General features: G+C 39.0%; 1 protein-coding gene across 3 annotated transcripts in view; it reads left to right on the top strand.

Annotated features, from left to right (window-relative positions):
• ARHGAP6 (Rho GTPase activating protein 6) overlaps positions 1 to 26,819 on the top strand; it is a 317,250-nt gene that overhangs the window by 186,024 nt on the left and 104,407 nt on the right. Inside the window, exon 1 of one of the 3 annotated variants that reach the window (XM_066176817.1) lies at positions 10,640 to 10,652. The exons of the other annotated variants lie outside the window; for them this stretch is intronic. The gene's annotated coding sequence lies outside the window, so the exon portion shown is untranslated. Of the gene's footprint in view, positions 1 to 10,639; positions 10,653 to 26,819 lie in introns of those variants that run through there. 3 annotated transcript variants of the gene reach the window in all.

Here is a 26,819-nt window from a genome sequence, read left to right as displayed (position 1 = left end):
AGTTCATCCAGTGGCAGTGCTGCGGCAGCTGCCTTATCTGCCTGTGTTCCATGCTGAGAAATCAGACAACTGCTAATAAATCTTGTTTGAGTAAGAAGAGTAGGAGCAGGGAAAGCAGCGTAGCAGTGGGATTTGTACTATTTTCAAAGTAACTGTCCTTTTCTGTGAATGCATTTCTGGGATGTAGTATGGATGTGAAAAGAGAAGTGAAGAGGAAGACACACTGAAGAGAGTCAAGAGCTCTTAAGAGGAGGAAATGGGGAAAGGAGAATGCAGAGCTCATCCAGGCAGATGAGATGGATTAGAAGACAAATTGGGACAGTATCAGTGAGGGGCAGGTCAAATGTCTTCTGAGAAAGATCTCCAATAATAATAAGCAGTGGAGCAAATAGATCATGTTTTGATAGTTGACCAGGAAATTTTGTTGATCAAAAAGTCAATCTTTATTGAATGAAAGAAGTGAATAATGGCTGACTTCAGTGCTAAAGGAAGTGGGTTATATTTTTAATCTTTATTTTACTATGAAAGTAGTCTCCTGGGCAGATCTGGAGCATCAGCATTAAAGAGAAAATCCTGAGTGACTGAATTCAGGGTGTTTAGACCCACTGACTTCAGCAGACTGTTTCTACCCCTAAGTTTTAAGTATCTTACTAACCAAACTGAAAGCTTGAAATATTCCTGAAGAGCTCTTTCTGTAAGTTTGCATTTTAAGATATGGGCCTTTATAAAGATTGTTTCTTTAACATTTACAATTCTAAGCTTTCTAGTTCATTATGTAAAATCAGGGTCAAAGGAATTTCAGAATGTTTTCTTTTAATAGAGAATAATGGCATTATAACAAATCTTAAAATTTAGTTGTCCTGACTTGGTATGTTTGACTTCTTTGAGGTGGAATCTCCCACCCTGGGGCCAATATAATATGTCAGTAGAACTGAGTTTTCTTTTCTTTCACTGACTTTTTTGTGGGATGTTATTTCACTTCTCAATGGTTTAAATTTCCCTGTCTTTCTATTGATTCTAAGAACATCTGTCTGATAACTGTACTTATTTCGTTTATTAGGGATCAACATCTGGCTTTATTCCTGTTTTTGTAGATGCTGCCAGTGAGAGATGCCTTTATAATGTGTTTGAGATGCTCTGAAGCATTAGAACAGCAGTTGCTCCAAATGAAACAAAACTCTCCAGTTTCTGCCCTGCTGGGTTAACTAGGTTTAATATCTAGTGCTGGCTTATACTTTCCCAGTTAAGTCTTTTAGTGAAGTTGTCAGACATGGATGAAATGAGCAGATTTCTTTATGAAGTTCTTTTGTAAGCCTTCCCCAAGTTCAGGTCAGTGTCTGTATAGGTATGAAAGCTGTTTATAACAGGTCAGTAAATATGAATGTTAGCATTCATGCAGATTACAATACTTAGTGGGCTACGAACGGATGAAAAAATGAGTGTGTGTGGATGTCTACTTGGTTCTCCTTTTTGGTGAAATTGTTAAGAACCTGGTGACAGGAGGGGAAGGAAGTTGTTGAATTTCATTAACTTTTTTATAAGAATATAAGTATGACCTTTCTGTGTTGTATTCTGTCTTGAAATAACTCCCACAGTCTTATTTTCACATATGTAATACAAAGTCTTCAATATACACATTTTGTGAAAGTGTCAAATGTAGTTGGTATATAGTAATAATAATATATAATAGTTTGGTGCTATCTTACTTTTATCTTTTTTTCTTTGTAACCTGTTGAGAGATTAAAATGAATACCTAGCTAGTAATAAGCTTTTATTTTATTTTTTTGTATAGAAGTTTCCAATAGGTCGTGACTTGGAGATACTTTCTTTGTCTGTGCCAAACTCAACAGCAGCCAAAAAGAAAACTCCTCTAACAACAGAAAACTAAGGATATTGGAAACCATAGTGAGATACAGAAGAAAGATGGAAAAATCTGTTAATAACTTTCATTCCATCCTTTTGTCTTACATCACTTACCATTGTGTGACAAGTGGAAAAACTCCTTGAGTTTCTTTGAAAGTGAAATGAATTGCATATTTTATGGTGGGGTTATTCAAATGTATTTTACCTCTGTGTTTTTATTACAAATTTTCAGCTGAGCTGTGAAGAGGAACAACCTCTGATATGACCTAACATGCAAGATATATATGTAGAGACAGAGAGAGCGGGAAAACATTTAAATCATATTTTGTGTCCTTCTACAACATTTCTGTCCAGTAGAATATAATAAAGTGGCAGGAAGTTGGAAATAGAATTCATAATAGGAGGACTTGGCTTTAAACACTTGAAATATTTGTTCTTAATAATTTGCCTTTCTTCCTTGCCAATACAATTATTTTCAGTTATCTCAGTTTTTTATCAAATATTGTACTGTGAAAAGGCAATTACTAAAGGACCTAAGCTGATACAGGAAAAACAATTCGGTCCAAATTGATAATTTTTTTTCAGGGACACAGTAAAAAATTGGTTTTGAATTGTGAACGGTTCTCACATGTATAAATAACAAAGGACAAAAATGGTTCAAAATTTTACTTTAATGTCACACTAATAAAGAACAAATCAGAAGCTCAGCTGAGTAGCTGTTTGGGAAATAATTTTAAGATTAATAAATAACAAGCTGTACAGTTTAATTAATAAATTAATAAATAACAATCTGTGTAGTTTAATTGATTCCTTCTTGTTTTGCAAGTGGTTAAGCTTTGGTGGTTTTTACCTGGCTCTACAGTAGGCATTTTTGAGTCTCCTGCCTTGCTGTCCCGTATGTTTTATGAGGACAGTAAATTCGTTTTCAGTGCTCATCTGTGTCCTGCCCATTCTTCCTTCAAATCCACCAGAGTGTGCCTTGAGTCCTGCAGGATGTGGGTGTGCGTGTTCTCCTGCTCCCTCTTGGACCTGCTGCAGTTTCTGGGTGGGTTCTTGTGTCCTGAGGAGGGTGAGCAGCACCAGGGCTGCGAAGTGTGCTCGCTCCCGCTCGGAGGTGATGGTAGCTGGGACACATCTGCACACCTGCTGCACATCTGCACACCTGCTGCACATCTGCACACCTGCTGCCCCTCCGGGCTCGGCCGCTCAGCGCCCGGCTGGCTGTGGAAGCGCCTGGCTGTCACTCCCCTTCGCCTTCTACTGCCCAGCAGGAGCTTCTGCTCTGCAAGCACGGAGGGTTTAACAGTGGAGCATCAGAGCTGACTGTTCTTTTTGCACACGTGTTGTTTTCCCTGTTGACAACAGTGTTAGCTTTGACAGAGGCAGTGAGAACTGTGTGGGGTCAGTGCTCCCAACAGAGCTGGGATTCTGCTTTTGAAAAGAGACATTTGGCTCAGACATCAGAAATGATGGAGGTTCAGGTGCTGCTGGTGGCTTTCTGACCTCTCTCACTCTTGCAGCTCACCGAGGGTGTTTCCTACTCTTCACTGCTTATTGGGCTCTGTTTTGTACTTGCCACCACGTAAAGTATGTATTAATAACCCTTAAGTGTGTAAAGATTGCCACAGACTTTATTAGCTTATCTTCTGTTTTGCTGCCGATGTGGTTCTAAGATGCTTTTACCAAGGACTATTATAATAAATTATAAATAGTTAAATAATTGTTTAGAAATTCTCTGCCTCAAGCTTATTCTACACATGAGAACTAATTAATTTTTTTTTTTTTTTGTAAATGACAAATATTTTCCTTAACAATTTGACATTCGGAATGACAGAAGGGTCTGCAAGCACCTTAATCAGGGTGAAAGTAGTAAAACCAGGCCTGCTCAGGCTTTTTTCCTCCCTTCTGTGTGGGATACATGACGTTTTCCCCCGATAGTGGGAATGTTTTCTTCTGCAGGCCTGAGTCACTTGTGAGGAATGCTAAGATTAATGCACCAGATTAATTTTCTCACTGCTGCCTTCTCCACTGCAGAAATGGAATTATGCTTTTCTTTGAATTTTTCTTTCATTTCCAGCAAAATTTCAGGTACTCTGGGTTTTTTCCCTACACATTCAACCCCAATTTTGTTCTGTAAAATCTGTAAAACATTTTCTTTGTCTTTTAGTGACCATGAGCACAGAAGTCTATGCATGTTCTCTTTCGGACTTGGCTTATTTTAGAGTGTAGTGATTAATCTTTGTTTGCTCTGCATTTTATGCAGTTCTGCAGTATACAGGAAACCCTCTGTTCTCACAGAGCTGTGAACAGGAGTTCGGCTTTATCAGCATTCCCTAAATGTACAGTATCAGTTTAATTCAGTTTTTTTTCCATTTTCAACATGATATTAATTCTACCTAATCTATAGCAACAGATGTTCTGAAATGGCATTTATATTGGATTCTTTAAGAGAGATTACTCCTGCTGTCATCTTTCATAATTAAGCATTAACAATTATTGAAAGAATTAGTCTTAAATGCTAAAATTAAAATAAGAGATAAAGGATGAGTTCCCAGGTGGTTTCAGAGTAAGCACTACTGTCTATACATTGAATCTCATCAAAGGCCAGATTTTAATGCACATTATTTCATTTTGACATGCATTGCATAAGTGTTCCCATTGAATTTGAGCAAAAAGACTTAAAGCTCTGTCTAAAAGGAATAAACTGCCTGTTAAAGTAATTTTAGGAAAAGCGGTAGTGCCAAAATGAGTACATGTTCCATGGGCAATGCACCTTCATTTATATAATTTTAGGATTTAACACATGTAGTTGAAAGCCATCATAAGTGAAAGGAGTGCAATTCACCTTTTCTCAGTAGTTTGTAAGTGGCAACATGTTCTGTATACTATCCCTAAAGGATAATAATAAATCCCTAAAGGGTAATAAAGGATCCCTAAAGGAGCAGGAGCAAAGCTCCAGGTATCTTTGCACTTCGGGCCAGGCATTAGTTCCAGCACTAACCATGACAGCTCTGTCCTGCACGAAGTGCTGCAATTCCTTTCCAGACTGCAGGGGAAATGCCTGAATCTGCTCCCTGCCCTCCCTGTGCCCCAGTGCTGCTGCCCACAGAGGAGGCATAGAAGGTGACCTGGAGGTGATAACACTGGCTTTGGACTCAACAGTATCTTTCTGTCTCTAATTTGATTAAAAGGAAGTCAGTCTGGTAAACAGTTAGGAAGAAATGGAGATGCTTCAGATGAGTACACGTGTAACTTGGTGTGGTCACGTGCAGGTACCACTGCTGTGCGTCCTGTGTGCCTGCTGGTGCTCCTCAGCTGTGTTCTCTTTGGTGCTCATAAGGTTGGAGAAGTAATTATTACAATTAAGACTACAAAAAAAAAAAAAAAAAAAGAATTAAACATAATTTCCATTTTTGATAGGTTGCTTTCTCAGAGAGGTTTATCATCACAAAGACATATAAAATCCTATTCCACTGAGGAAATTTCTGCCTTGTTCTTCATTTAGGATAGACCTTTACTCAGGGTTTCTTGTAGTATTAAGGGACAGAGATTATCTTGTAGGAGGTGCCCTGTTCTTGTCCTTGAAGGGATTTGATTCTCCAGTGTGATGAGGAGATCTTAGGGGTGGAAAGAAAGGTAACATTAAAACTCTTGAAATTCTGTCTTCTCATTCAGTCAGTTAGAGGATATAATTAGTAATTGAAAAGGTAATTAAAATCTGACAGGCGGCCAAAATTTGTATATCACACAATTTTTTCAATAGTGCCTTATTTTTTGAAATTATTTATGACTCTTGGCCTTTTTTCTTTCTCACCATCCTGCATCTGAATAATTTCAATTCAATTGAAATTCATTTCAATTCTCCTCATTTTCTAAAGCCCTGAATTTTTCTTTGCCTGTTGCCAACATCCTATTTCATTCTGTGTTGTCCTTGTTTACATTTGCTGCTTTTCTTCCATAGATTTCTGACACTGTTGATTTCCTGCTCAGTCCCATATTGGCTACTCATTTACTTCACATGAATTATTCTCTTTGGGTATTTAATGCTTGCTTCTACAGATTTTCATGGTCCTTTTTTTGTTCCTTTCTTGTTATATACCACAATCAAGAGTGGCCATTATTCCTATTTACCAACGTAATTTTCTGGGACTCTTATATCATTAGGTAGAAACAAAGGCAAATGAGTATTTGGGTGTGCTTAACAGGGTTAGAAATTAATTAGAAGTGTAGAAGATAAAACCTTCCCCTTGCCTCAGAGACTCAAATTTCATGAGAGTTCTCTATTTAGACAGTCTTGCAATTTCTGATTTTCCATATTCAGATCAGCCTCTTTCTATTTTCTCCATACTAATGGGGACCTAGTTTAGAACTTGTTCTCTGATCAGTGAAAAAATTCAGATAACATGGATGAAAACTCACATTTAGTCTAGATGGGAGGAGAATTTATCTCAGTAAGGCTTACTGAAAATATCTGAAGCATCACACAGGTTAATAACGAGCCAACATGTCAGATTAAACTGGAGAAGGAAACAGATTGAATCACAAACTGCGGAAGACTTTCTGAGCATCTTGCTGAGGCCTTTTCCAAATACATTTGGGGGTTTTTTTATGGTGTGTGTTACTTCAAAATGTTTCTAAACAGACAAGAAAGAAGAATCAGAGTCATAAGAGCAGAGAAATGTACTTGAAATTTATCACTCTTCACACTGCGTTCCAGCCTGTCTGAGAACAGTTGCTGTAAAGCATCTGGAGAGGAGAAGGGATTAAGCCCTGAATCTTGAACGATGCACTCATACTTGGGCAGTGAGCAGCAGGGTGTGGTCCTCATCTGAGGCTGGTGGTGGATTTCTATTCCTGCCTCTACAAATGGTTTCCTGCTGACCTTAAACCATTTCCTTGGGGCTAAATTAAAATAGGGAGGGAAGTGTCAAACTGCAAAGTTGTAACAGACTTTTGAAATGCTTGGCTTTTTCTGGAGGGGAAACTACAGCCTTGAGTGAGTGCCTAAGATCCCTGTGCAGTGGAAAGGATGAAGCAGGTGCCACATCACAGACCTGCCAGCGTGCCAGACAGGGCTGCACAGCACCCAGAAAACTGGGTTTGCTGTTCCCCAGCGTGGCCTGGAGGGAGGTTCCAGTACCAGGTTCTTGGGAAAGCTACAAGCCAGGTTAGAGAATAGCCTAAAATCAGGAATCTCTTTGTTTATGTTGCTCTGGTTGATTGTTTGTCCGTTTTTGGTTTTTTTTTTCCCCACTGGTGATCGTGTCTGATTTTTGGGTTTGATTTGAGGGTGTTTTTTTTTTTTTCTTTCCCCCTTCACCCTTTCCTGAGTTTGTTTTTGTTCTTTTTTTTTTTCAGAAATATATTCCCATATCTGCATAGTGTTCTGGCCGCGAGGCTCTTTTTTTTACAGAATAGCTAATTTCCATGTTTTTGAATGAAAACTGGGCATCACTTTGTGCTGTAAGCATGTAGCCTTTCACATGTACCTCTGGGAGACCACCTCTTGTACTTTCTGCCTTTTCAGTCACTGCTCTGTGGACCTCAGTGTAGTGTGGTGGGGCTGAGACCAGACTGACATTTCACTGATTGAGCCAGAAGGGCTGGTCTAAAGTTAAACACCTGTGTACAGTCTCTGTTAGGCATGTGGCACCAACCTTTTGCCTTGGTTTTCTCACATGTAAATTGGAGTAATTGTTGAGAGCTGGGTACTTCACAGAAATACGGATTGGTCCTCTCCGCTGCTCTGGATTCAATAAGCTGTGTATGTTGTTATAAACGTAGATTGCAAGTTGATCATGGTTGATTTGTTCTTGCTAGTCACAACTCTCAAATGTTGTGAGGTATTATTCCCACTTATTTCTAACACAGCACGAAAGAGAGCAGAGATGGACGTTTTTAAAGTAAAATCAAGCAGTCATTTTTTATGTTCTCAAAATCTACCAAAAAACAAAGGCGCACTGCCTTCTGATTTTTTTCTTCATAGGATCTTATGTAACAACAAAAGTGACGGTCCTTAGACAGAACTTTTGTACATTATTAATATGACTTCAAGATCTTGCCCGCTTTTGCACATCAGACTACAATAACAGGGCATTGGGACTATCAGTAGCAATTTGGATCACTTTATCACCAGTCTTTACTTGTTACATAAAATCTTTACCCAGAGGATGTGCAGTTATTCTTCAGGGACATTTGCATCTTAGGATGTCTCTAACCCTTTCTACAGAGCGCATTTTTTCCAAACATGTCAAAATAATGTGAAAAAGCCTAGTCACCAAAAATTAGAACATCTCTGTCTTTCTTACTTTCTAAAGTAGTAACTGGATCTGTAAGATAAAAAACTTCAGGAACCTCATGAGAAGTTAGCTCTGTTTTAAAAAAGGCTTTCCTTGTGTCCAGCATTTTTGCCAGTTAAGACATTAAAAAAACTTTCATAAACAAGGTGTTAAAGCGGAACAAATGAGCATGGTCCTGCTCCAGCTGACATTTACTGAAAGATTGATGTGAACTTCTTTAAGGCAAAGTTGTCTTCCTGTACATTTGTAACAGAGAGAGAGAGAGAGAGAGAGAGAGAGAGAATGAGATGGTATTGGGTCTGTCCTGGGGTTCTATATCTATTCCACCCTGCCAGGTCCCATTTAACTGTTTTCTCACTCTCTAACTTAGTTTACTGACATTGCTAGGAAACCCTTTAAATGTGGCATCATGGACAGTTTAGTATTCTGCTTTCTAGATTTTTGTTTTCTTGAATGATGCCCAAGCAGACCCAAGTGTCTCAGAAGTGAGTAATGTTTTGGGGTACTTCAGATTTTGGGTGACAAAGTCAAGTCCCTGATTTTTTTCAAAGGATGAGGGCACAGCATCAATCTGCCTCAAAAAGCTTCTCAAAGTGAGTGGTTGTGACCTAAGTCTGAAGTTGCATATTTATACAAAAAGTCACACTCCCATGTCACAGAGAGTGAGATTATCACTGTGCTCATCCTGGGGGTCTTGCTCCCTGTCAAGATTTGGAAGAGGGAATACCAGAAGCAAGATGTGGTCTGTCCAAAGCAGCAAGGTCTTCTGTTGTGTGAGGAACTAGAACAGACTGAAGCTCTGAAGTCATGCAAGCATTTTCTCTAGGGAAGCACAAATGTCTGAAGCATATCAGAACCCAGTTTTTAACCAAGACTCTTTTAAATACATCTGTCCAGAAGAAAATCTTACCATTTTGTTCTTATGTTTGCAAGACATAGGCAGGATTTATGTAAGTATTGTTATTATTTACAGTTACAATGTTTGAGTTAAATATCCTCCAGCAATCAGCGAGGAGCTAAATTTACATCCTTGCCTGGTTTTGTGTGTCACACATTGCTTCATATTAAACCAATTTGTCAGGTAAGTGATGATCTGAACAGAACAAGTCTCTTGCTCAGAGCAGCCCTGCTCATGCTAGAGCTGTGCCTTAGCTTCCGGAAGTGCAATGTAATTGAATGCCAGTAGAAATTGTTAACTTGGCAATAGCTCAAGCACTGCATTGCATTGAGGCTTTGATTTCTTTTATGCCAAGGTAATGTTAGAGCAGCACTTGATTTATCCTGAATTTACAGGACTGTGACAGACTATAATCTAGTTCTGGGCATTGGAATACTTCCCTGAAAAATAGGAGGAACGTAGTTTACTTTTTGTAATCATACTGTTGGTATTTTATGGCTAATAGAATATTGTTCATATGTAATTTATAGTGCTGTGAGAGCTGGATAGTTAGTATTATATAGAATTAAGAATACTAGAAAGGCAAAAAGCCTGAGTCCAGTTTATGAAGAATGTAGGGCAGTATGGCAAACATAGTGTGAATGGGAGAACTCCCTACTTTGTAGATTCAAGTAGCATGTATATATTTCCAAAAATGGCTTTGTTGTGTTTTTTTAAATAAGAAAATATATCCTCTCGTTCTCAAACTTTCTTTTGGAGACAGTAGGACTTTTTCTTACTATTTTTTTCTTTTTCTTCAAACCTACTTGTTGGAATTTTGGAATCCCCAATATTTAGCTGTAGTCTTGAATCTAAGCAGTACATTCTGAATTTTTTTTACTTGGATTTTGTGTTGGTGAATAAAAACTCACAGTACTTCCCGTGAAAAGCAAACAGAAGATTAAATATCTCAACCTGCAGTGTAATTTGTTTATTTAAGATTCTGATCATCACTGGCTTGGTTCAGCTGTAAGGATCTTCATTTTAATGCACAGACCAGGTGGTGTAAGTCACGTGAATGTGAATGTTTTACATGTGAAAATCTTTACACTGGTGCTTATTCATTTCAAGACACAGGAAGTTCCATGCTACTCAGCTACTTCTCTTCCAAAGGATTCAGCAGCCCTTCTCTGTAAAGCCCAGTGCTAGAAACAATAAATTTATATTCATCGGCTTCATTGTGCAAAACTGTACAGATACAGCAGTTAAAAGAATATGATAGTGCAGAGCAATTCGCTTCTCATTTGCCTAACTGAGTCTGGGATTCAGACTTCATGTTCTGAGTGCCTTTCAATCTGGTGTATATATGATTAATGTTGGTGAGTCACTTCTGATGGGAATTTTCGCTTTTTCTCACATTGCAAGATAGGGAGACTTTCTGCTCCTCCCACCACCAGCTCAAAAGCACTGGAGGAGACAGAAAGGAGGAGATAATTTTTCATATTTTCAGATTTGTACTTTGTTAAAGGAGCTGAAGCAATAGCCAGTATCTTTGGCATTTACTGCACAGGTGTCTACAAACCAACTAGGACAGCTGGGTTTGGGATAAAGGTGTAAGTAGATTTTTATGCACTTGAGAAACATTGTTACTGCTTACTTAAATTCGTAATTTAGGTGGGACGACTAGACTAGAAAAAATGGGAAGGAGGATTTGGGAAGGAAGTTACTCTGTAGCTGCAAGGAGGCAAATCATGACCTGTGTCCTTTAAGGGTTTGTGGTGGGAATTGTTGGAGCTCTGGAGATCTGCTTATTCCTGTAGGAAGTAAATAAATAAATTCTGCTGGGGAGAGTGTAATGCTTCATTAACACAGATTAGCTCAAAAGCTCTCTGTAACTGACTGTAAAACAATGTAGGCATGTCTACAGAACTTTCCCTGTGATTATAGAAAATGCTTTTCCTGTGTTTCTGTGTGTGTACCTCTGCATAAAGAATGCAATGCATAGGTTGATTGTGAGATTCAGTACCACAAATTCATCAAATAGGACAGAATGGCTTCCACACTGAGGTATGTTAAAGGGCTCCACCTGTATCTAGAGACCAGATATTTGGAAATGCCTAGGTGCATAAATGTACTGGAAGTTTTCAGTGATATTTTACAGTGTTTAAACCAAGTTAATAGCTGCTCATTGCAACAGGGTTTAGGCAACTGACTCGCTTTTGATTTAGACAGCCCTGGAAGACCTCTGTGTGTAATTTTAGACCTCTAAGTAATGTCAATATATGGTCTGATACTTCAATGAGTATGCTTCAGCTAAAATTTGAAGTCTTCCTGGCCTCACTTCTGACACTGAGGACAGACCTTTTGAGCTCTTACGGATTTTGCGTCCAAATTGTGTTTCGTGGAGCTGCAGCTCTAGGATAATACACGGGAGATCACTTGAAGCAAACCATTGCTACTGTAGATAACTGTACCAGATAATTCTTGTTGTTATGGTTGTGATGGTCACTACAAATAACATTGCTGACTATTTGGTGACCTCTAGGAATTTATTCTTCTATCTTCTGTCTACTACCTTTTGGACTTTGGTATTTCCAAACTGACTCAGCAGAAAGCATATGGCTACAGTGAGTATTGATGCCAATTATCGTGACATTTGTAGTAGTGCTGTTAGTTTGGATTCACATTGTTGGATATACAAGTTTAATTCATTCTGTTATGGATTCTGCATTCTGCTGTAACATTTGATTTGTATTGCTAGCAGGTTGGAAAAGAAGCCCATGGGGAAAAGAAATTATAATACATGTACTAACAAACTTCAGAAAGTGACTTTCAATTAAAAAAAATTTGAGTAATTAATTGTATCAGAGTTTGTTACTTTCCCTTCTTTTCCCTCTGTTCCTCACAGCCTTTTGGAGCTCTATTTGCTTTCCAGAAGTATAGTGATATGCTCTGAGTGACTTGAAAGGCTTATTTCTGCCCTAGGCTTAGAGCAGAAAGGATGAATGCTTTGGTAGTGCAATGCTGGTCTGAATACTCAGGACAAAACAGAGCTTTATGAAGACAGAAAATGAAAAGATTTTATAATGTCTTCATTGCTTCTAACATTTGTTTTCAGTATTTTCTGCAGCATTTTTTTCTGAAGAAATCTATAGCTTGCATGCAAGTTCCTTTGCCCTGTTGGTTTTTGTGACTCATTATTCATTAAAGATCTATTACTACCAACAGAAGATGCTCAGGTCAAGCTCCTGGCTGCTATAAAATGCACACTAAATACTCAGCATGAATTCTGGTGGGCATTTGCACTTACCCAGCAAGTGAGGATACTCTTGGGAGCCCTGCAGAGAATTGCTCAATATTCTGTAAGACTGCAGTCTCCAAATTCAGACAGTACGTACAGGATGGCTCTCTGAAAAGATTTTTAAAAAGGTAAGATCAGAGAAAATGTGAGGAGTGGGTAAAGAAAAGCTGAGCTGTGTATGTGTGGATGAGGAGGGGAGTGTTTCTCCTGTACTCTGACCTTACTTTTCCCCTTCTCTGTATGGTTTTTTCTCCATTTCCCATGCATCTCTTTCATGCAAGGTTTCAAGGTGCTATCTGTTGTACTCTGGAATAGTTTGTGGCTCAGGAGGAGAGAGATTCCTGTGGCCTTACCAGGAATCAGCCAGCATAGGGCCTCCTCTGCACCAGGTCTGCACCATGAGTTGCCATCCTTGCATTTACAAATCCTGCCAGGAGCCTGATGAAGGTGGTCCAGCTGACTGTTCCCTGGTGGCATTGTAAGCTCAAGTTCCCCACAGTATATGCAAAAACACACCTCTTTGATCACATTCTGTGACTGTAACACCTACTAACTACTGTGACAGGAACTTTCTAAATACCCTATGTAGAACATGTGTTTATTCTGAAGAGGGTTCAGAAAAATGACATCTCTGAATCCCCCTTTCTCCAGGCAGTTTGAACTTGTGTACAGACACTTTTGTTTTCAAAGTTTACCTTTTCAAATTCGCATATCATCTGAATTAACAAAAGAAATACATCTTTCTGCCTTTTTTTCCATCACTCTGCAATATCATAGATATTATACAAGGAACACTGAGGAAGAAATTATAAAAGGAAGGTGGAATAGCAGATCTGGTTTTGTAGTCCCTTGCAAATCAGAGCCAGATCTGTTTTCATCGTGGCTGTTCTTTCTTGGATTACGGATTATCATAATCAAAAATGGATTATGATACACAGTAAATGGTCAGTGTGCAACAGTTAAAAATAACGAAGTGATGCCATCTGCTGTCTTAAAATCTTATTTAGTATTACATCTGACTGAATTGTTATCCTAGAAGTGGAAACTGCCTACACTGAGTATAATGTCAGAGCCGTGACATGTTACCTTGATGTGTGTCAAAGTTAGGCAATGTAAATATTGATTGTGATTAAATATAGTAGACTATAGAATGTCAGAAGGAAATGTGATACTAGTGTCAATCCAGAACAATTCCTTGGTGAACTTACTTTGCAAATAATTTGAGGGGTCTTTTTCCAGACTCTTTTGGGGTTTTTTTATTTCTGAGAGGAAGAAGTAGAATCTTGTAGAATAGAGAGAAGATTGGAAGAATGTGACACACCATCCCATTAAAGTGTATGTTTGTTAAAAGATAAGTTTTATGTGGTGAAATTCTTCAAATTGCTTCTATATTTAGTACAAGTTATCTACCGTGACTTTTAGGTGCTTTATCTACAGCCCTTTTAGGTGCCTTTTTTTAGGAAAGAGTTAACCTGACCATGGTCTTCAAAGAAGGTGAGAACCACATTTCTGTAAGACATGTGAGAAGTCACTAATCGTCTCAGATCATAACATTTAACACTTGAATATACGTTCAGTTAATCTAAATTTGAACTGAGGTTGAGCATGCACTACCGTGCTCAGCACTGAAATGGTATCTCATTCAGAGAATATTAAATAATTATTTCACAGATGTATGTGTGTGTTTGGTTGCTTGGGGGTTTGACAGCAAGAGTTAAAGATGTATTTTGTTCACATGCAGTTATGCCAGATTGCCATTTAATGAAACACTGGAACGTGGTAGAGTGATGTGAAATGCAGTCAGCAGTGCACAGCAGGTATAAAGGGTTGCAGAACCAGAGAGACGGGATTTAACTCTTTCTGCTTTTCTTCATTGTTGCTTTTTTTAATGGTCTGTAAAGCACTGACATAATCTCAGTTTCCTGTACTTTTTTTTCACCATAGTGAAAATAATCTGTATTCTGTCAAAGTAACTATCACTATTGCATTGTTGTAATTTCATATCCTGAATGGATGTGCCTTGTTTTAGTGAGGTGTGAGTAAGGATATGTTTGGACATAAACTTATGCATGACCACAGTCTGATAATGAAGTGTGTAATTTCTTGTGGACGTTGGGGCTTTTAAAATTTATTATCAATCCTGCAGTGATGTCTATTTCTGCTTGTATTTTTAAAAGAGACGCAATCTGTGCATAGGATTTTGCGTAGTTTAATTTTCATAGCAAACTTATTTAGTATATAAATATTCATTTCCAGATGTAGCGCAGTAGAACTGCTCTCTCCTATTCGAGCAGTGTAAGTAATGGAAGTTCTTAATTTGGTTCTTCTCTCTGCTATGGGACCATATCTGTAAAACTCACAAATGACCAAATGAACAGCAAATTAATTCTAGAGTTAATCCCTCAATGGGTTTTGCTTTCCATCTGCCTTTTTATTACGGAGATCTGCAAGTCATGCTTTGACAGAGAAAAAACCGTGCATGTATTTACATCTTTCTCATAGCTTGCCATGCCTCTTTCAAACTTCTGTAAAATTCCTTTGCAGCCAATCTGCCCAGTCTGGAGCATTAAGAAATCATGAGATAGCTTGAAAAAAAAAAAAAAAAAAATATATATATATATATGTATATATATATATGTATATATATGTGTATATACTTGGTGACCCTTTTGATTTTTGTTTTCTAGACATTCACATGTTTCTAAACTTCTCTGCACAACTCTGAGAGCTCAAATCTTGCTTTAAGAGGCAGAATAAAATGTAAAATTCAGATTTTTATGTAATAATGGTCTGGGTTTAAAAACACAGGATCTTCACTGCAGTTCACAGGGTTTACTGTAAACTTCCAAGTGCTCATCAACCAAAAGCTGTGACAACATAGAATTATGATGCATTTACTTACATGCAGATCTGGTACTGTTAATGTAGTTCTAAGTGGGCATGAACTGTAAACTGTGTGTTATTTGGGATAGTTCCCAAATGATTGGGAAGGAAAATAGTACTTAGTTTAGGTAATATAATCTATGAGTTCCTATTATATTTCCAGGACAAGTGCTGCACTCAAAATTAGAGCATCTGTAACAACGTAAGGAAATGTTATGGTCTTGGCTGTAGAAAAAGCTACCTGAAGGCAAGAGGAGTTTTAAAGGTCTTGTTGAAAAAAAGCAGGAAGAGATTTTATTCCTCATGAAAATTCAAAGAGCTCCTGAGATGATGTTTTAAAGAAGTTGCAAAAATGTACTCATTTTCTAATTAGCTCATCTTTCTCAGGGAATGATGACTGGCTGTTAGCAAAGGTTTTTTCTGGAAATGTCTAGGCTTTTGGGTAACACATCTTCCACCATGCCAGTCTGGCTGTGTGGAAGTTTGAACTGCTCTCTAGCTGCAGGATAATGCAGTATCAGGGTGCCCAGAGTGCTTCTTATTCTGTAATCTTAGAGTATGGATTAAAGGTGTGGATGATGGGAAGGAATGACTGAGATGTAGGGAAGATAGAAACATAGATTTAAAGGCAAACCAGGCTGTCAAAATTGTCTTGTCTTCAGTCTGCCCCCCAAGATTTTATGCTATGTAAATTTTTCACTATAGCAAAGTGCTTCATAAATTTAAAATGTAAACGCAGAGGATTTCTTTCTCTTATTCCCTGGTGTAATCTTTACTTTTATAACTCATGTTCTTTTCCAGCTGAGTGCTATTTCCAGGGAAGCCAATTCATGCATTTTGGAAGTGAGCAGTGCTTTGGGAAGTCTCCAATCTGACTGAAAAAGTACAAACCCCTTAGTGAAGTACCAACATGAAGACCTAGAAATGCAAGGAGCCATGCACATGATCACTGTTTATCTTCATTCCTGCCATTGCTGCTACAGGAACAGAAATGTTTCAATGACTCATCTTTTTTTTTTTGTTTTGATGCTGAATTACCAGGGATGTCTGATTCTGAGTGTAAACTCCACACCATGAGAGGCCTGTCCTAGGCTTTGAAGTGCCCTCTGTCATGGGAGGGGGCTTGCTGTGAATTAACCTCAGGTCTGCCTGAAAGCCATCAGCAATCACCATGTCTGACTTGCTGCAGTCTAACACACCTGTTGGGAAGATGGAGGAATACTCATCACAGAATTTTCAGCTCCGAAACAGAAAAGGTCATTTGTTACAGACTATGAACTAGGTGCCAAAATGCAATTTCCCTGGTAACTAGGAGCAAAAGTGTAGCAGTAGTGTTGGGGGTGCTTGCCTGATGTGCTTGGCTGAATGAATAACTGACCAGGATCATGATGCATACGGCTGGGTCAATTTTTTTTTTTCTTTTGTTGTTTCTGTTTTAGTCTGATACCACATATAGAATTATTTTTCTGCAGCCTAAGATTTGAATGATGAATATCAGCTTTTTAAGCAAGTTTGGTACATATGGGATAGGTTGGAAGTCTGGTGTAGGATTTTACTGATTTGGAAACATTTGCTTTAGTTCCTTCAGCGCTACTCTGTTTCGTCACCTCAGATTATTTCCACAGCCTGCTCTGTGGAAATAGAGTTGTATTGAGTCTCCCTATATGATGTAGGAATTCAAATAAATATGGTGGTGTGACACCTTAGATCAAAGTTAGGATTCAGTCTATACTTAAGAAGATTCGTGGTTAAAAATATGAAGTCACGTTCGTAATGACTTGTCAGTTCAGAAAATTATTACTTCCACTTGCTAGGGCAAGCAAGTGGAACTTTCTGTGCTTGTTAGAGCAAAAGTCAGGCAGCTGTAATTTTTAAGTAAAGTTAGATATTCTATTGAGGAACAAGAATTCTTTTTCCAGGTAAGTAATTTTCTGCTGTATCATTTTCTTTTGCTTCTTGCTTGAATTACTCATGAAGTAAAACACTAGCATCTTTGCATTAAAAAAAAATATATCTAGTCACTCTTATTTCCTTACTCTTTTAAAATGGATGTTGCCGTAAGAGTAAGATGTTCTCAGTGTACTGGTTTTCTTTCCTTCCAAGCAGTGTTGCAAAATGCATAATCAGTTCAGCAGTGTAAGCATGGTTGCTTCTAAGGGCTGGAGGAATCACCTTTTGCTGCAGCATTTAATTTGTCTGATTTGTGTGTGCTGTGCTTAATGAGAACCATTAACAGTAACTCTTTGGAGAGTGTAAATACAAGAAGCAGGGTATTTATAAAACTTGAGAAAATATCCCTTGAAGTGTGTGAATTGTAAGGTATTTCGTAATGTGGTTAGGCAGCTTCTGTCATTTGTTAAATTGTATCATCAGATCTGGACTCCATCCAGCAGTGATGTTTCCCACTTGTAATACTTTTTGGTTTAGGGACTTGAATGCATTCTGTGGGAAATTAGGACTAGAGATTGACAGTGACTTTGGTGGTGTTCCTTGGGAAAAAAGTCAGAGCTGATGCATACTGTGAAGTTAAGGCAGGGGAAAAGTAGGCACAACACAAAATCTGTTAAATTTAGGCTCACTTTCTCTTTTTCTAGTTGCACTGGTGTTTTCAAGGCCAGTCTCTTTTGTCTTGTGTATGTTGTGTTGTGCTGACTAGCTACAGGACATATTTGCAACATGCTGGAAGAGTGGGGAAGGAGCAGTTAAAGAACATGGTGGCTATGGCAGGAGAGGGATCCAGCAGATCCAGGTTACAGTAGCTCAGTCTTTAGCTGCTTGGTAACTTCATCAGCTTTGACCTGCAGAGCTGTCTTCATATTGACAGTATCAAAACTTTGTGAGGAAACAATAAAAAACAGTTAAACTTTAGTCTCTCCACAGTACTTAGTTTCTAATGGCAAATTTAAAGCAGCTAGTAAGAGCAGAGTTTAGTTAGTGTTTACAGACTTGAAGTTTGGTGGTGCTAAACAGAGTAATTTATAATTCAGTACTGTCAATTCAAATTGGTCAATCTATGATATGATGTGATGGTTGCAGCATTACTTTATTATATTGATACAGTGTGTGCATGCAGCATTAGCACTCTGCTTAGAAATTAGTCTTGAACAGCCCAGATCATTGCGTGATAAACCTTACTTCAGCAGCTCTTGCTGTCCCTGGGCTCTCTAGGTTCAGTCACTTCAAGTTTGTGAAGGCTCACTTGCAGAGTGGAGTTTTACAAATTCTTGCTCACCCAGGATCTTGAGGGAAATGTAGAGTCCCCAAATGTGGGAACAGAACCTGCAAGAATCTATAAACTTGGCCACAGAGAGAAAATTGCCGCATCCACTAAAACATGAAGATAATATCTCCCGCACACGGAAAGAAAACAAAAAACAACATGCAGAATCAGACTCTGAGAAAGGATTATCTAGTAAGTTTAAAACAGCACTGTATGTGTTTCTATTTTAAGATTATTTAACACAAATTGATGTTATCTGACTCCACATGTCTCCAGTGAGGGAATGTCATCCTGAGTGCACAGAACATGCACATTGACTTGGAAGAATAAACAACTCTTCTTTGCTGGTTTTTTTGAAATGCAAAGACAGGAAAGAGAGAATGTGATTTCCCTTACTACCTTTAACTCTTTCCCCAGGCCAGGCATGTGTTATAAGCTAGCAAGCAAGCAAAAAAAGTTTTATTAGAATGAATAGGGAAAAGATCAGCTAAAGCTCTGAAGACATCTTATCTTCTGAAACCTCTTGGCACTTTGCATCATCAATACCTCATGTTCAGGATTTTGCACTATATGAAGGTCTGGAAACCTGCTGGTGGTTCTCAGTTAAGCCCTGGGATGAAATGTCCTTCTCTGGGAACTGAATGGGTGTGAATCTCCATGCTGAAATCCAGAAGGTTGAGGGTGGATGGAAAACAGTCAAAACAACACTCTGGTTTTAGTAAGCATCATGGTTCCTACTTTTTCAGTTTTCTGTGTACCTGGCAAGGGCACAGAGGCTATTTTTGAACTGTCTAGACTATTCTTCTAAAGGGGATCTCTTCTTTTTCCTCTTCTGGTTATTGATCGTCAGGAAGAAGGGAGTTAGCACGTCTATTTGTGAATTTGCCCACACAATGAGCCCACATAAACATTTTACAAAGCATATTTATAGAATTGTTGTAAGAGCATGTGTCCTCAAGAGCTATGAATTTATAAAATTGGCTTGCATGTAGTTTAATCAGTGCAAAATCATTGCTATTAACATAAATTTTTGCATGACATTTTCTACTTAGTGGAAAATCCAGTACCTCCCCCTTCTCCCCCCAGTTTAGCTTAAAAAGGTTTATACATGGACACAAAGACAAAATGTGAATGTACAGCCCAGTCATTTAAAGTTTATGCTTCTGGTAATAGTTTATTTGAATTATTGATTATTCCAAAGATGGAATATATTTCGCCACGTTTGAAAAGTCTTGACAATCAGGTGAAGTCTCCAGTGACTAGAAAAAAGGAAACATCACTCCTATTTTTAGAAAGGGGAGAGAAAGGAAGACCTAGGGAACTACAGACTGGTGAGCCTCCTTCTGTTAATGGGAAGATGATGGAGCAGATCCTCATGGAAGCATTGTTAAGGGACATACAAGACAAGGAGATGATCTGAGACAGCCAGCACAGCTTCACTAAGGGCACGTAATACCTGACCAGTCTGCTGGCCTTCTGTGATGAAATGACTGCAGTGGTCAACAAGGGAAAACTGATCAATGTCATCTACTTTGATTTCCGTAAGGGCTTTAACATGGTCCCACACAACATCCTCATCTCCAGTTTGGAGACATGGATTTGAAGAGTGGACTAATACTCAATGAGAAATTGGCTGGATGGATACAGCCAGAGAGCTGTGGTCAGTGGCTCTAGGTCCAAGTGGAGGCCGGTGACAAATTTTGTCCCTCAGGACTCTCATGAGAATGGAACCCTTTAATATCTTTATCAGTGACATGGGCAGTAGGAGTGGTGCCCCCTCAGCAGGTTTGCAGGTGACGCAGCAGCAGGACAGGATGCCATCCTGGTGATCCTGGACAAACTTAAGTGGGCCCACAAGCAGCTCATGAGGTTCAACAAGTCCAAGTGCAAGGTGCTGCACCTGAGTCAGGGCAATCCCAGACATGAGCACAGACTGGGAGAAGAAGTCATTGAGAGCAGCCCTGCAGAGAAGGGCTTGGGAGTTCCTGTGGATGAAAAGCTGGACAGGAGCCAACAGTGTACACTTGCAGCCCAGAAAGCCCATGGCACCCTGGGCTCTATCAAAAGTAGGCAGGAGATCGAGGGAGAGGATTCTCTCACTCTACTTTGTCCTCATGAGAACCCACCAGGAGTGCTGCATCCAGCTCTGGGGTCCTCAGCATAAGAAAGACATGGATGAGTTAGAGCAGGTCCAGAGGAGGCCATGAAGATCATTAGGGGGCTGGAGCACTTCTGTGAAGACAGGCTGACAGAGTTGGGGTTGTTCAGCTTGGCGATGAGAAGGTTCTGAGGAGACCTTATTGCAGCCTTCCACTACCTGTTACTGCTTCTCTTTCTTTTGATGATGCTCTTCTGCACTGTTAATTTTTAATTGTTTTAAAAATCTCCCTTCTCTCCACAAAGAAGAATTTAGGAGGATTCCAGGTTTCTTACGTTAGTGTATGTATGTGTTCATGCTTTCATTGCTGTGAAAGATTGGTTATGAAATGCAATAGTGTCTCAGGTCATCTGCTGCAACTAAAGAGAGAACCTTTCTCACAAATGTAATCCCGGTTGTAATCTGAAACCGTAATAGCTTTTCATTAAATGGGGTTGCTTCATCAAAGATCAGTGGTGTTGGAAGTTGCTGTGGATTGCTGCTTCCTGGGTACTTAGAAACCACTTGGAGCTGATTTTGTGCTAGCATGGAAAAATGCAACTAAAATTACAGTAATCGTCCAGTTTTGAACAGAGCAGGCAAGAACTGGTTGATAATGTTGGCTGGGGACATGATAAGCAAAACTCTTTTCTTCTCCCTGCCCCCTCCCAGCTTTGCCTCACTCTTAGCTTGGCCAACTGTTCTGGCCAATACAGCCTCACACTTCCTTGGCACATCCATCTGCTCAGCTGTGTCCAGCTGCTGGTGCTTCTCTTGTTTCTGCTCTGGTGGGGTGTTTACAGAGACATCAGGCTCTGCTCCACCGTCTCTGCTGATATCTCTGTCTGACAGAACTTGTGGTGTTTAGACAGGAAATGGAGCTCAAATAAGATGCTGGGCTGGTGTGACTTTGAACAAGCCTCCTTCATGGCTTCCAAGATTCTTGTGTTTTGCATAGAAACTCATGAGTCTTCATCCATGCAAAAAATACTCTAAAATGTTATTCCCTGCATCAGAGCCTATAAATAGAAGTTTAGATTACTTCCGTTATTATTGTTAATCATTTGGATGACCCACTTGTATTAACCTGATCCATAACAGTAATTCAGATGGTAACTATGACTTTAACAACGATTGAAACATGAAAGAGCAGGACATGCCAACAGCAGCTAAGAGTCCAATGGGGGAAGGGAATGTCCAGAAAAATATTGCACCTTTATACATTCACAGATGTATTTTACATATGTCTAGCATGTTAATAAAAGTATATGCAGGCATAATTTAACAAAACTATGCGTTTTGTAAAAATCATGTGGCATGTGAGTCAGTCTTTGGGGTGACAGTTACACACAAGTCAAATAGCAGATGTGCTAAAGTTTTAAAAGTAATATTATTTCTGGAGATAAGCTCCTGCTCATTTCTCACAAGCGGCTGTTTTTTTGATACTCTGGTGCTTATCTGTGTGGGCATAGGGGCAAGATAGATCAATATAGATGCATCTGACTGGTGAGGTTCTGTTGAATTTTGTTTGCAATATATTCCTTCTGAGATGCCTTGTAAAAAACCCATAGACCTTATATATCATACCTAGTTTTACAGTGACTTTAATAATGCTGGAATCAGGATGAGTAAGGGCATTTGTAAAGAGTAATTTCCTCTCTGAACTCTGCAAGATTTGCTGGACAGAACTCAAAATGTCTTATATTCTTTGAGTGCATGTGTCAATAGGAGTCCACGTCTTGACATTGCAAGTGACATCACAGCTTGATGTAAATTGTATGTCAATATAATCGTGGTGTTTTTTCATCTTCCTTTCTCCTTTTCACATTTAACAAATGCTAATAATACTTGAGTATCTCAGGATTGCTTGTAGTCATTCATTTCTGGGTGCCTACTTGGCTCACCTGGTTGTTTTCTGCATAGATCAAGTTCTGGGCTCAGATAACCAGGCAACAGTGTTAATTTGTGAGTAACATTTTGATAGCTTAGTTCTGTAGAAAATAGTGAGGGGTTTTCCTTTTTTATGCTGTGCTTTCATTTTAGTAAAGCCTGACAGCTTTTGCTTTATGAGCCAGTGCTGCACCTAACTGAACAGATTTGCACTGTGAACTTGATGGGGAAGGAGCTGGCACTTTGTCATGGAAAAGGATTTATTCCAGGTGTGTGCTTGGGAGAGGAATATGGGGCTTCCAGAAGATGGAGCAGAAAAAAACAAAAGGACAAGTAATCCAAACAAATTTTTTGGGCAGGCCAGACCTGACCTGTTGTGTAGCCCAGGTTTCTCTGCTCTTACATGCAGTTAGAAATGTGGCCAAATCCATACACAGAAGTCATGGTACATCCACAAGCTATAGTCAGCCTTCTGTCTTCTCACAGCAGCAAAATGAGTTTGATTGGGAAAATTCTCTGTTGATCAAGACTGGTATTTTAGGAACTAATATTGTAGTTATGTCCTAACCATAGGTCAGAGCTGGATTCCTTCCTCTAAAAAGAAAGTATTGACTTATTTCACCATTGCTCTTCTGTGGTTCATCAGTAAATGTTTAAGACCTTGCAGTCTTGTGGTGGTTTACTACATCATAATGTTGACTTTATTATTAGAAAATGATTACATTGCACTTTGTTGAAAAACCTGATTATTTTATTTTATTTTATTTTATTTTATTTTATTTTATTTTATTTTATTTTATTTTATTTTATTTTATTTTATTTTATTTTATTTTATTTTATTTTATTTTATTTTATTTTATTTTATTTTATTTTATTTTATTTTATTTTATTTTGTGATACCTAAATATGCTAATGGTACTTGATATCTGTAGAACTACTTTCTTTGCTATGAAAATGTTGCTGAGGGAAGTGGGGACTTTGGGTTTTTTTTTTGGGGGGGGTGGGGTTTACAAACTGCCTCTGGGGGAGATGAAGTAGAAGCTATTTGTGCAATCGCAGTGAATCACCTTTAAGGAACAGTAGCTCCTCCTATGAATGAAGAGAATGAAAATCCAAAGAATGAAAGTAAAAAAAAAATTCCTACTTTCTCAAGATACTGATTTTCTTTGCTTTTTTGGTACTGCTGCAGGTGGTTATGTGGGAAAATCTCTCCTAGTCTAAGCTTTCTTATGTTTCCTTGCCCTATCCTGGAGCTGTTTACTCCTCTGTATTGCTGTCAAACATTTTGTTTAGAAACTTGAAAACAAGAATACAACCCTCCCTCCCCCCAAAGAAACCAGAAAACCCAAACAAAAACCCCAAGGGTTTGTGCTATAGTGTGTGACTCATCTTGCTTTTTTTGGAAAGAGGAACTTGCTGTATCCTGGTACGTATTCAGAAGTAGCCAAGCTACTAGGCTCAGAGGTTTGAGGGCTTTTTCCCCCTCTTTCTATCGGGCCATATGTGCTCAAACTTCCTGTCTTGGGAAATGAGTTTAAGTTTCTTTCTCTCTCCTTAGGCCCTGGGGGTTTTTGTTGGGGTTTGGTTGGGTTTTTTGTTTGGTTATTTTTTTTATCCAAAGGGAGCTGTCTAATCAGCTCCAGGAGTGGGATAAGAGGTCCATTTTGGTTTGTAGGTTGAGCAGAACTCAAAACATGATTAAATATTTGCTTGTTCTAAAAGACAGATTCACTTCATTATTTATGGGCAGACAGAGATGGTTTACAGTTAAAAATCTGAAGTTATAAAAAAAAGGAAGTATTTTAAAATCTGTCTCTATAGCAAAGTTAGACACATACTGTTCCACATTTTGTAATTTCAGCTTTTAAAGTGTCACGTTGTTTATATGTGAGTAAAACTTGGCTTGAATATGTATCCCTTTACAATAGCTTTTAGTAAAATAATGAGGAAGCATAGCTACTTGTACATTATCATTCTAAACCAAAAGAATTTGATTAAGTAGGTGGGGTATTGAAAGTGAGATCAACTTTGCAACCACTGGAGCAGCAAAAATGGGTAATACAGCTCATAATGTAACATGTAACATAAAGCTGTAAATAATTGAGGAAGTATTTAAGGAAGTATTGTAAATACTTGCCTCTTGCTCAGTGGCTAGCTCTGTCAGCTGGCTGTCACATTTAAAATGCTTTATTTGAAGAGATTTGTGTAATCTGGACAATTCTGTATAGGGATAGTAGAAAAAAAAAAAAAGCTGAACTATGATATGCCAGCTGAGAAGTGGTGATGAATTTCTACGGTCAGTAACTTTTCAATCCAATCTGTTCACATCTGGGAAAGTGTTCTGGTGTATGGCTTTGGAACTGTGTGGATGTTTTTATTTTTAGGATGAAGATCCCTGGCTGATTCCAGACTGATTTTAGCTGGTGAAATAATGGGGTGGAGTTCTTGCTTTGCTTTGTATTTAAACACACTGTAATTAATTAGGCTCTATTCCATCACACCTTTTTTGGATATAACTCTCACAGTTGAGATTTGGGAACTTCAGTGCACATGGCCACAGCCCTCGTTTAATTGCTCTGGTGTTCTCTGTTGTAGCCTGAAACCTGACAGTCAAAATGTCATAAGGTGGCCTTGAGCTGCTGGCTTCACTGATTCTTCATTCTGTGCAAGATGTACAGATGCTAAGTGGAAATGGTATCCTACACTTCCTTCAGTGTTGCTTCTTTAGCATAGCAGCCTGAGCCCGTGTCATGTAAATGCATGAGCCTGGATAAATTATGGGGTACCATAAAAATTAGGGATATGGTAAAAGAGAGGCAGCACCACTAGAATGAAAGGATGAGTGAGCACAGAAAAACAAACCTCCTTAGAGCGCCTGCTCAGACACAAAAGAGAGAGACTAGAAGAACAGAGGTATGGGAACAGTCCAACAGTCTTATGTGCAGAAGAAATACATTGGCTGGTTTGTGAATTTTTGAAAGGAAGAGCAGCCACCAATACCTATTTGGTGACTGCTCTTGGTGGGCAGAGCTGGGAGCGAGTACAAACACCCCTCAGTGCTCCTTCCTTAACTGCAGGGAGCAATTGTTCACTGGGAACAGGCTGGTTTGTGGTTCAGACCGGTGGTGGTGTGTCGCTGCTCCCAGCAGTCGAGTGACCTTGTTTATGATGTGTAGCTGGGCCAGTATGCAGCTGTTTCCACTGTAAACTCACAGAAAGTTGGGTTCAGGGTATGCTTGTGCATATTGCTTTGCAATTAACTTTGTATGGACACACACGCAAACAAACCCCTTCTCCCATAGCTGCCTCCGTGCTTTTTGCTGCTGTAGGCAGCACAAGTGCATTGTGCGTTTTTGGTTCATTTTTGCCCTGTCAGAGAAGCAAGTGTGTGGGTAGAAAAGAATGAAAGTGATGCTTATGGTGCTGAAGAAATGAACTGCAGGGTGAAGTGGCTGGGTAGTTTAGATCTTGCTATGGGAACCAAAAATAATTTTTTTGTGGAACCATGAATCCCCCGTTCTACAACACACTTCAGAAGAATCATTATAAAAGTGGAAAGGGTAAGTATATCCATGACAGAAATTCTTCTGGAAGAGCAGAATTTGTATGTGTTTATGAAGGTAATCTGTGCAATACTATGATGCTTTCTTTTCAGAATAGCAATTAAAAATAATCATCCCGTTGTGTTTAACAGATTTGTTTGCTTTAAGTGTTCCTAAACCAACAAACATTTAGGCACGAACATTTCTTTAAGCATCACATTCTAGTTAGAAATAGGATGGAGCTGCTAAGGATTGAAGGAGGTAAGAAGGTGAGTAAGCCCTGCCTTTGTTGTGCAAGCATCCTGCCCTGGGTAGTGTCCTTGAACATGTAAGGACTTCCAGGGACTTTTGCTTATCATTAATATTGGCATGCTGCACAAAGGGGAGGAATATGTTTTTATTTCCTCATTAGATTTTCTTCAGTAGTGTGTGATTTTGTCCTGTTTCTGACAGAGCTTTCTCTTCATGCTGATGGTTTCTTCTCTGCTCTCTATCTTTTTTGAGGTTGGCTTTTTTTTTTTTTAGCCTATTCAAATCTCTGTCCTGTGAAGTAGAATTTCATCCAGTGAGAAAAGACTTGTCCTCCCTGGTGACAGAGGAGGGATCCCCCAGAAAAGGTTGAGGAGCTGTGGATGTGGAGAAGGGTTTTCTCTTCAGGTGTTGGGTAGGAAACCTGTCTCTGCCATTGTATTTCCTGACCTAGAGGTGTTGCAGTATGTGTTATGTGGCATGATCCCCACTGCATGTGCCTTTCCCACGATAGAAGGAATGAGAGGGGAGGGGAAATCTGACAGATGTGTAGGCATT

This window comes from Chamaea fasciata, unplaced genomic scaffold, assembly GCF_029207755.1.
Source record: "Chamaea fasciata isolate MVZ Bird 193981 ecotype frontalis unplaced genomic scaffold, bChaFas1.0.hap1 SCAF_2, whole genome shotgun sequence".
In the NCBI taxonomy this organism is placed as follows: Eukaryota; Metazoa; Chordata; class Aves; order Passeriformes; family Sylviidae; genus Chamaea; species Chamaea fasciata.
The sequence above is the reverse complement of the archived record's forward strand: the minus strand, read 5'-3'. Positions and strand labels throughout refer to the sequence as shown.